The 9,396-nt window shown below is 42.8% G+C and overlaps 1 pseudogene; it reads right to left on the bottom strand.

Annotated features, from left to right (window-relative positions):
• Positions 1 to 1,263: 1,263 nt before the first annotated feature.
• Positions 1,264 to 9,031, bottom strand: LOC111976500 (uridine-cytidine kinase-like 1; annotated as a pseudogene).
• Positions 9,032 to 9,396: the final 365 nt, after the last annotated feature.

Raw genomic sequence — 9,396 nt, 5'->3', positions numbered from 1 at the left:
AGCCCGCCAGGATCCGCCAGAGCCAGCCCGCCAGGATCCGCCAGAGCCACCCGCCAGGATCAGGCAGCCCGCCAGACCGCCTCAGTCCGGTGCTGCCCCTCAGTCCGGTGCTGCCCTCAGTCCGGTGCTGCCCCTCAGTCCGGTGCTGCCCTCAGTCCGGTGCTGCCCCTCAGTCCGGTGCTGCCCCTCAGTCCGGTGCTACCCCTCAGTCTGTTTGCTCTTTGGAATAGTGGGATTGACATGGAGGGTGGATATTGGGAGGAGGCCACGGAAGCGGGGGTTGACTATGGTGGGGTGGGGACCACGACCAGCGCCAGAGCCGCCACCGTGGACAGACGCCCACCCAGACCCTCCCTAGACTTTGTGCTGGTGCGCCCGGAGTTCGCCCTTAAGGTGGGGGTTCTGTCACGTTCCTGACCTGTTTTCCTTTGTTTTGTTTTTGTTTTAGTTGGTCAGGGCGTGAGTTGGGTGGGTTGGTCTAGGTTTGATTTTCTATGTTGGGATTTTGTGTTCGGCTGGTATGATTCTCAATCAGAGTGACGCTGTCAATCGTTGTCCCTGATTGAGAATCATACTAAGGCAGCCTGGGTTTCACTTGTGTTTTGTGGGTGTTTGTTCCTGTGTCAGTGTTTGGGCCACACAGGACTGTTTCAGGTTAGTCACGTTTGTTGGTTGTTGTATTTTGTAGTGTTTGTTGTTTTCCCATTAAAATATGAATACTTACCAATCCGCATCTTGGTCCGATCCATGCTCCTCCTCGTCTGAGGAGGAGAACGACTTCGACAGCCGTTACACATGTTATCCATGTTATTTTTTACTTGTTATCATTATTCATTATTCACTGTGTTTTTATTCCTCGTGTCACTATTTCTTATTTGATATTTTATCTTTAACTGTGTATTGTTGGAAAAGGACCTGTAAGAAAGCATTTCACTTTTAGTCTACACCCCGTTGTCTACGAAGCATGTGACAAACACAATTGGATTTGATCAAAGCATTGACATAGATCAAACTCGCAAATCAAACACACGGTTGCCTTTAACCCTCATTGTAGGCCAAACATATAGCAATATCAAACTGATCCTGAAACCAAAGGCAACTCTGAAAAACACTGGTGATGACTAATGGAAGACAAAGGTTCTGCAATAGTGCTATAGATTTATCACCGGAAAACATTATTTCATTGGCTGTTAAGGCATTGAGAAAGTCTGATTCTTTCAAGTAGATGTATGGAGGATTGTTTCCTCACATGACAATCTGCCATTCACTTTATTCCAAAATTACACTCATACATTTCCCAGAGATAAATGTTCAAATTTTCCATGTCAAAATATTACACTTGATCTCTAACATAACCTAATGAGCACAACAGTATTATTTTTGGGAAACGGTCAATCATTTCTTGTTACGTTCACACGCAACGCAAATGCTAAGCACATTTTTGAAAAACACTTAACACAACTCCATAAAAGATGCAAAACTCAGTTGAGTAAATCGTGACAAAACCAAATTCTAACATTTGGTCACAGCTGGTACAAATTACTCCCAGGAATGTGAACCTCTTCTGCACGTGTGCAAAACTTGTTTGCATGGTTGTTCAATCAGCAATCAGTCCTTATTCAAGCATAAAAAAAGGTCACCTCTGAGTTGCTGTTTGCAAGAATGGACCAAGTTAGAGGCCGAGGGCAAAGACTAAGGAGGGGTAAAGGGGTCCGTAAAGGAAGATAGTTCAGCTCTCAGTGAAAATGAAATGTGTTAAAATAAAGCCTTTGTTTTTGGACATTCATGCTTTTGAGTGGCATTCTATTTTTATTTATTTGTATTTTTTTTTAAATTATGTAATCTATTTTTTATATGGTTTGGTAAAAATGTTTGAGTGACATTCTTTCTGCATTCATCATCTTTGGTAAAATCATTTTAGGAAAAAAAGAATACAGCCTATACTGTGATAATGTTTTGTTGTCTTTTATAATTATAGTATCAACAAATGGCAGGGTTAACCCTGTTAGACAATACCTCCTACAGTCTATAAATCTCAATGTGTGTGAGTATCCTTGTTTATGTGTGTGTGTGTGTATGTGTCTGACTAGCTGTAGAACAAAATAGGTCACCCTTAAAACAAAAAGCTTGCAGTCAACATCGCAACCGTCTGCTGAATTTTCATTGGTGGGCTTGTCTCCATAGTAACAGGTTAACCTTGAGGCAGTAGTCACATGGGCAGGCGGGGTCTTGTGCTCTCTTGGAGAATACAGCATGACATCCATGATCACAGTCACCCACTCTGGAAGGGTTATCACAGAGAAAAAGAGATTCCCCAAAACAGTGTTCTCTCATGACTAAATGTAGGCTATGCTTGTCAATCATAGAGGCAGAGATAAAATACATTCAACACTCATACATGTGTGTATACTATTTTAGGTAAAAATGAATACAATAAACGTAATGTATAAATGGATGTCCCTTAAAAAACGGGGTAAGAAAAATACAAAGATATCTAATATTTGGTATTTAGCATCAGGACATGTCACGATCTCTTTGTTCAGGTGAAGATCATCCTCAGCACATTTCTAGTGACTGTTTTCGATCATCTCTGTCAGGGGTGGAGAGGATTCAATACCATTTCCACTCACTACCTTTCAAATTTCAAAACCTTTTCAAATACTTGAAAATAATGGGCAATTTCCCTGTACACGATTTGTCAATTCCCTCAATGAAATGAGTTGAATGAAATGCACCAATTACAGGCCGTCATATGGTTTCTAGTGTACTTTGAGTATCTGGGAGCACACACACCATGGCAACACAGCAACTATAATTGAGCAATGCTCCCCCCTACAGGCTAGAAAGCTTCTCTACCTAACAAAACATAGATAAACTTTCAATAAGGTTAAATTTAATATACAATTGCCAATTATCATCTGATAATAAAAAACAAATAGCTAGGTAATTTCAAGATAGTGTCTTGAGAGAGGATGAAACTGATTCAGTTTCATGTAGCACCATATACATTATAAACATTAGCTTGCTTGAGCAGTCCAGAACTGAAAAATCCAACCATATAAATAGAATAATGACCCATTAACATCTAATATAAACCATATACAAATGTCTTGTTGTACATACATTTGAGTATTGACTTGTTTATAGAGACCCTTTGTTGGATCCATCTACTGTATAGCAGCTTAATGGAATGTGACTGGTGTTGCCAGGAAGTTCTGCCCTTAACTAGCCTTGTTAAACCAGCCTGATCTGGCAAGCACACAGTCTGGTTTCACAAGGCTAGCCTTTAACCTTGTGTTTCACAGAATCAAGTTCATTATTTGTTGTTTTGGTCGCTCCTGTTCCTCATCATCACTCCAGCCTGATGTTCCACCATCTGTCCCAAAGTAGCGGTCCCCAAAGTCCCCTGTATCAACAGAACACACAGATACACAGTTTGAGTTGTATGACACAGAGTTAACTTACATTACACGGAGTACAGAATACATACATCGCTGACTTCCACCACTGTCCATAACACATAACCGCTACAGCAGAGCCAAACCCACCAATCCCAGGAATGACTTGGAGGAAGTCATCAACACCCATGTCCACAGCGGTGGTGAGGATTTTGACCTTGGGGAAGGCATAGGCCACCGAGTGCACCCCCAACCCTGCCATCAGCAGAGAGACCAGCGCTATCTTCTCCTCCTGCACCTTGTGGTCCTGCACAGATACATCACAACAGTCATTTAACACAACACACAATCAATGCTATGCCATCTTTTTAAAACCCAGCCATTTAGTATGGTGGGTAATGGGGGTTACTTTCATAGAAACAGAACTACTAATTATAATTCTATGGTTACTATAATGATTAATTATGAAGTAGGGGGGCTATCAGTTATTTTGGGATAGGGATGTCAATTGCTACTTTACCAATAGGGCCCTCACAGCCATCATGGCCGCAGCGCCTGTAGACACAGTGCTGTCCATTAGAATGACATGGTCCTCACTGATGTCTTTGGGCAGAAGCAGGTAATGCAAGGGATGGGCAGAGAGAGGAGGAAGGAGAAACAGGGTTACCACGGAGATACGATCAGGAGGTGGAGGAGGCAGATCTGGTTACTAAGGAGACACCCAGTGAGGGGGATATAAGTGTGACTATTCTAAACAAGGCCACTTCTTTCTTCAGCCAATAAAGATCTATTCTATTCTGTTACATTCTAAAGTACCTCTGGTTCTCTTGAGTCCAGGTTGGTCTGGATGAGGATCTTACTGATGCGGACATCCTTACACACCGCCCTCAGGGAAGGCTCCATGGTCTCCCCTGCCCGCAGGATGGACACACCTGTGACCTGGAGAAAGGAGGATCCAGCTTCAGAATGGTTACAAACACAAACTCTGCACTGTTAGAAAGGAACACTAAACACACACATGGGAGCAAAATAGGAGTACTACCAATGACTGTATAGTACCCACCCCTTTACCACTGAGGCTTCTCTTCCCCTCATACTCATGGCCCTGTGGGGTCTGTACCGTGCAGGGCTGTGACATGATACAATAGGGATAAAGTCAGTTACATTATGTCAAATCCCTATCAAACCAAATAACATATTACAATTAAATACACTATAATATGGTGAAAAATGTCCACATACCTGAGAGGGCAGGAATGTTAGAGCATGTTCAATAGGAGGCGCATCAACCTCTTGGGGTAGAAGATGAACTCGTCTCGACTGGTCTCCTGATTCCTGGATTACACAAATGAGTTGGAGAGGAGAATGAGAAAAGACATAAATGCCTCTCATTGCTAAGCTCTATGACCCGGCAAATACCGTCTGGAAGACAGAAGTGTCTGTGGACGTTAGTTTCGCTCTAGACCCATAGACTGTGATCTGACCTGGTGATGGTGTGCAGGCCTTTGACCTGAGGCGTACTTTCCAACACTCTGAGGGTCTGGGGGAGGGGCTGAGTCTGCTGGGCCAAGGCTAGGACTGCCCTGGACGAAACAACACAAAGGAGAATACATTTGAATAGGTGACAATGACAAGAGACTGTTCTGCTCTCCCACTAGTTCTTCAGTAGAAGTCAACCATGTAGTCACACTGAGACACCTGGTGGGGGTATTGTGAATAACACCAGGAAGAGAGGCGTGGAACGAGGGAGGAGCTGTAGGAGATGTGTATAAGCCTACCTGACACTGAGCTCAGGGCTGCACAAAGAGAGAGAGAAAGAGATAGAGATCGAGAGCGGGAATGTAGTAAAGGGTGAAAGAAACAGAAAGAAAGAGAGAAAGAGGCAGATGTCAGCCACTCATCCCTTCACTATGCCTCTACAGACACTTCAGCATTCTGCCACTGTGTGGCATCATCTTCTCACACCTCCTCCATCTGCTTGTGAACATGTTGGACTATCAGGTAAACGGCCACCATGTTACCACCACCTGGCAGAGGTACACATTCTACATATTTTCACTTGGAAACAACATATTTTCACTTGGAAACTTGGAAACAACATATTTTCACTTGGAAACAACATATTTTCACTTGGAAACAACATATTTTCACTTGGTCAGAAACATTTCGCTAGCTCATATGGCTACCTCATAATTAACATGATAAAATATCTGCACAGAAAATTTGCTATGAAATAATAGTATATCTGCAGGATATATATGCCGTCATATGGGTATTAGCTCCTAATGGCTAACAAATATTAAATAAAGATTGGAAGATACCAAAATATTGCACTTTTGAAATTTCGAATGGTTAGTGCTAAATCACTCACCTCATGGCACAATGATGTCTGCCAGCCGAATGTAGGGTTCGATGTACCGCTCAAACGCAGGCTTCACAGACTTGTTTTATGGCTTGATGACCCCCTCGATGTCCCGCCCGTACGAGCCGGATGTCTAAGTCAGTGTCCACAAAGCTCTTCATGTCTAGGAGCTGGAGACAGACAGAGCAACAAGAGAGCACTATGTTCCTGTACCTTGCAGTCACAGAGGACTCGACTGATTCAGTAAAGAGATCAGAAACCGTAAACATGTGATGATCATACAGCCTTACCTCCAAAAGCTCTTTGTCTGCAAAGGACATGATCCCCTCAAAGATGACCACACTGGCACCATACACAGTTTTCTAAAGAGGGGAGAGACAGAGACAACAGAAATGCTCAGAACTGCAACAGCTGCAAGTTATCTCTATCCAATAATGTTTACGGTGGATAAATATATCAGGAGACTCTACAGTTTTCACTTGGTACATGGCCTCTCATTAGTTCTGCACTCACCCAGTCTTTCTGTCTGCCGTGTGTAGTGAAGTCATACACTGGGATCATGACACTCTTGCCTTGTTTGAGCCGCTGCACGGTGGCCACCAGCAGCTCAAAGTCAAACGCCCCTGGGTGGCCAAAGTTGTAGTCGTTACTTACTGGCTGCCAGGGTCTGTTTCTCAGAGGTCAGAACCTAGGGGGTACAGGAGAACAAACTTCAGGGATGGATGGACACAGAAACTCAATGGGATCATTCACAGGGTAAGTGAATGTGTAAAAATAACTGTACGTGTGTGCGTGTGCGTATGCATGCATTCGTGCATATTGAGTCCATGGGACAGGATGCATGTTGTTCCCTGCTGGTCTATAAATAGACATGATGGAGGGAAGGATGGGATTACCCAGGCTGTAGACAGTCTCTTCCCCATGTGCTTCACATGCGATTAACATCATTAAGAGTGAGGGATTGTGGGTAGGCTCATTCATACAGTATTATAAGGGTGACATGTCTGTCAATAAGGCTCCAGGCTGTTGTGAAGAACATACAGTAGCATCTCCGAAAGGCTAAAGCCCAAGCAAGCCAAATGAATGACGGACTCTCACCTTGTAGAAGGAGTCCATGGACAACAACACTACCCAGGGGACATCCAGAGCCTCAATGATCTTATTGGCCACGTTGGTCTTCCCTGAGGCACTGCCCCCACACAACCCTGCACAGACAAACACACATGTATTTTTGAGTACAACAACCTGTCAACAATAAGGAAAGACCATTACAACACCACATATAACAGCAAAAACACCTGAGTAACACTTCACACACTGACAACAAAATAAGGCATACACCCATGAATGTTGTACCGATGACGAAGGCCTCTTTGGACTCTGCACCATGCTCATCGTACCAGGGGGGTCTGCCTGCTGTGTAGATGGTGCGTGTGCAGGTGCGGAGCAGGGGCGGCTCTGTCTTAGTCTGGGATGTGCTCTTCCTGCGTACGGCGGTGATAGGGGGGCCAGGCAGGAGCCGGTCCAACGAGTCTTCCCCACTACCACTGTAACACAACAATCATCATATCATCAATAATTTACAGCAGTGGGCTAAATCTGGGTCACACAGTGTTTCTTGGCAGTCTTAACCAAATGTTCTTTGAAACAAAAGTATACACCTCACACACGACTATTAGTTTAAAAAATAAGACACCTGTACCATGTCAGATATAGAGTTGAAATGTATTACATTTTGAGTTTGCATCCCAATATGACACATTATATACATCACAGAAGACTGAAAAATAACAAAAACGTTTCACATAGAAACACTGGATTTTCGGTGTAAAATAAATAATTCCACCCATGAGGCCACTAGAGGGCGATTTGGTCATTTGACTGCAGGAAAGGGTTTTAACCTGTTATTTACAAAGAGCTGTAGGTAGAATTACAGTACAGATAACAGAAAAGTCAAGGATGTTTTAAACGTTCTCGTTTTATTCAAATCTGAGAGAGGGCAGTGAGGGTCATATCCTTTTACAGTCAAAGCTGGAGTGTTATAACAGGACTATAATGGTCCTTATCGTCACAGATAGGTTTATACCAACACCATCACACCCTTGTTTATAATCCAGCTCAATTGAATGTTAAAAAACAGCCTAACGGTTACATCAGACTCTGAATCCACATTTAGTACTGTTCAAGCTCCACTAAAGCACCAACATAAAACATCTTGGTTAGTTTCAAAACATATGTTTTTGGTAGATAGATCCTCCATTTACCTGCACCTGTCATCATCAGCATGTCTCAAATGACATGGGATGGGACAACACCCCCCCGTAGTCTGAGTGTGTTTACGAGGACCACAGAGTTGCTTGGCTGTTATTAATAGAGGCCTGTTTACACCAAGACTTCCTCTGCTGCTCTTCATCTTCAAGTTCATAGTCTCGAGTGAGCCAGACCTCAACATGGTATTAGAATTGCTGGAGCAAGTCGAGGCTAATGTGTGCAACGCTCCAAGAAGGGCAGGCAGGCATTGTACTGCAGGGCAAGTGTTTGTCTGATTATCATGTTTATCAGCATCTTTCTTGCACAATGCCAGGGCACTGCATTTCATTCAGCATGTGTCCATTGTGGCATGTGGCAATTGATGTTACTACATTTCTTACCATTCTCTACCTAGTTATTATAATGCATAAAACTACATACACCCAAATGCTACAATTTCAACAGATACATATTGATAGCAGAGCAATGCAATAAATAGTATGTCATTATGTTGTGTTATGTGGTAGATACAAGGCAGATGTCCATTAGACGGATCCTATTACGCGTCTGCTTGGTGACGGAGACTTTATTGGCAACGACATCACAGGCGCATTAAAATGATAATTGGTTAATGATCAAACTTGATACCTGATTCAGTAACCACCTGGTAATTTAATAAAATGTACAATGCTTCAAACATTATTTTATATAGCCAACCTTGACTGTGTGTTACGCGCAGGTGGGAATTTGTATCAACTAAACAAACCCCACTGCGCTCGGAGAGGTCAAATTATGCCGTAGTAGATTAGGCTACAACGAGAAGGACGCATAGGCTGCTGTGGTTAGCAAATAGTAATATAATTTGGTATTATTCTCAACCTCAAATGATTTAAAGGATAGTATGAAATACTCTATGGTGCAAAAAGCTGTACCTGTCCGAGCAGGATGACATTTTCTTTCCGCTGCACTTCGTTTCGCACAGCATCTCTCGCCCTCCTCGGTACCGGCCAGACAGCGACATGTATTCAACAGTGGCGGTCGGTGACGTTTAAGATGGAGGATGATAAAAAAAATATTATTTCTATTACAGCATATTGAATGACTATCATTCATATTTCATTCACCCGAGCTCAATTATTTATTTTTATTTATTATTATTTGTTTTTTCTCACCTTTATTTAACCAGGTAAGCCAGTTGAGAACAAGTTCTCATTTAAAACTGCGACCTGACCAAGATAAAGCAAAGCAGTGCGACACAAACAACACAGAGTTATACATGGAATAAACAAATGTACAGTCAATAACACAATAGAAAAGTCTATATACACTGTGTGCAAATAGAGTAAGATTAGGGAGGTAAGGCAATAAATTGGCCATGGTAGAGAA

The sequence above is a fragment of the Salvelinus sp. IW2-2015 genome, linkage group LG17, assembly GCF_002910315.2.
Source record: "Salvelinus sp. IW2-2015 linkage group LG17, ASM291031v2, whole genome shotgun sequence".
NCBI classification, from domain to species: domain Eukaryota; kingdom Metazoa; phylum Chordata; class Actinopteri; order Salmoniformes; family Salmonidae; genus Salvelinus; species Salvelinus sp. IW2-2015.
The sequence above is the reverse complement of the archived record's forward strand: the minus strand, read 5'-3'. Positions and strand labels throughout refer to the sequence as shown.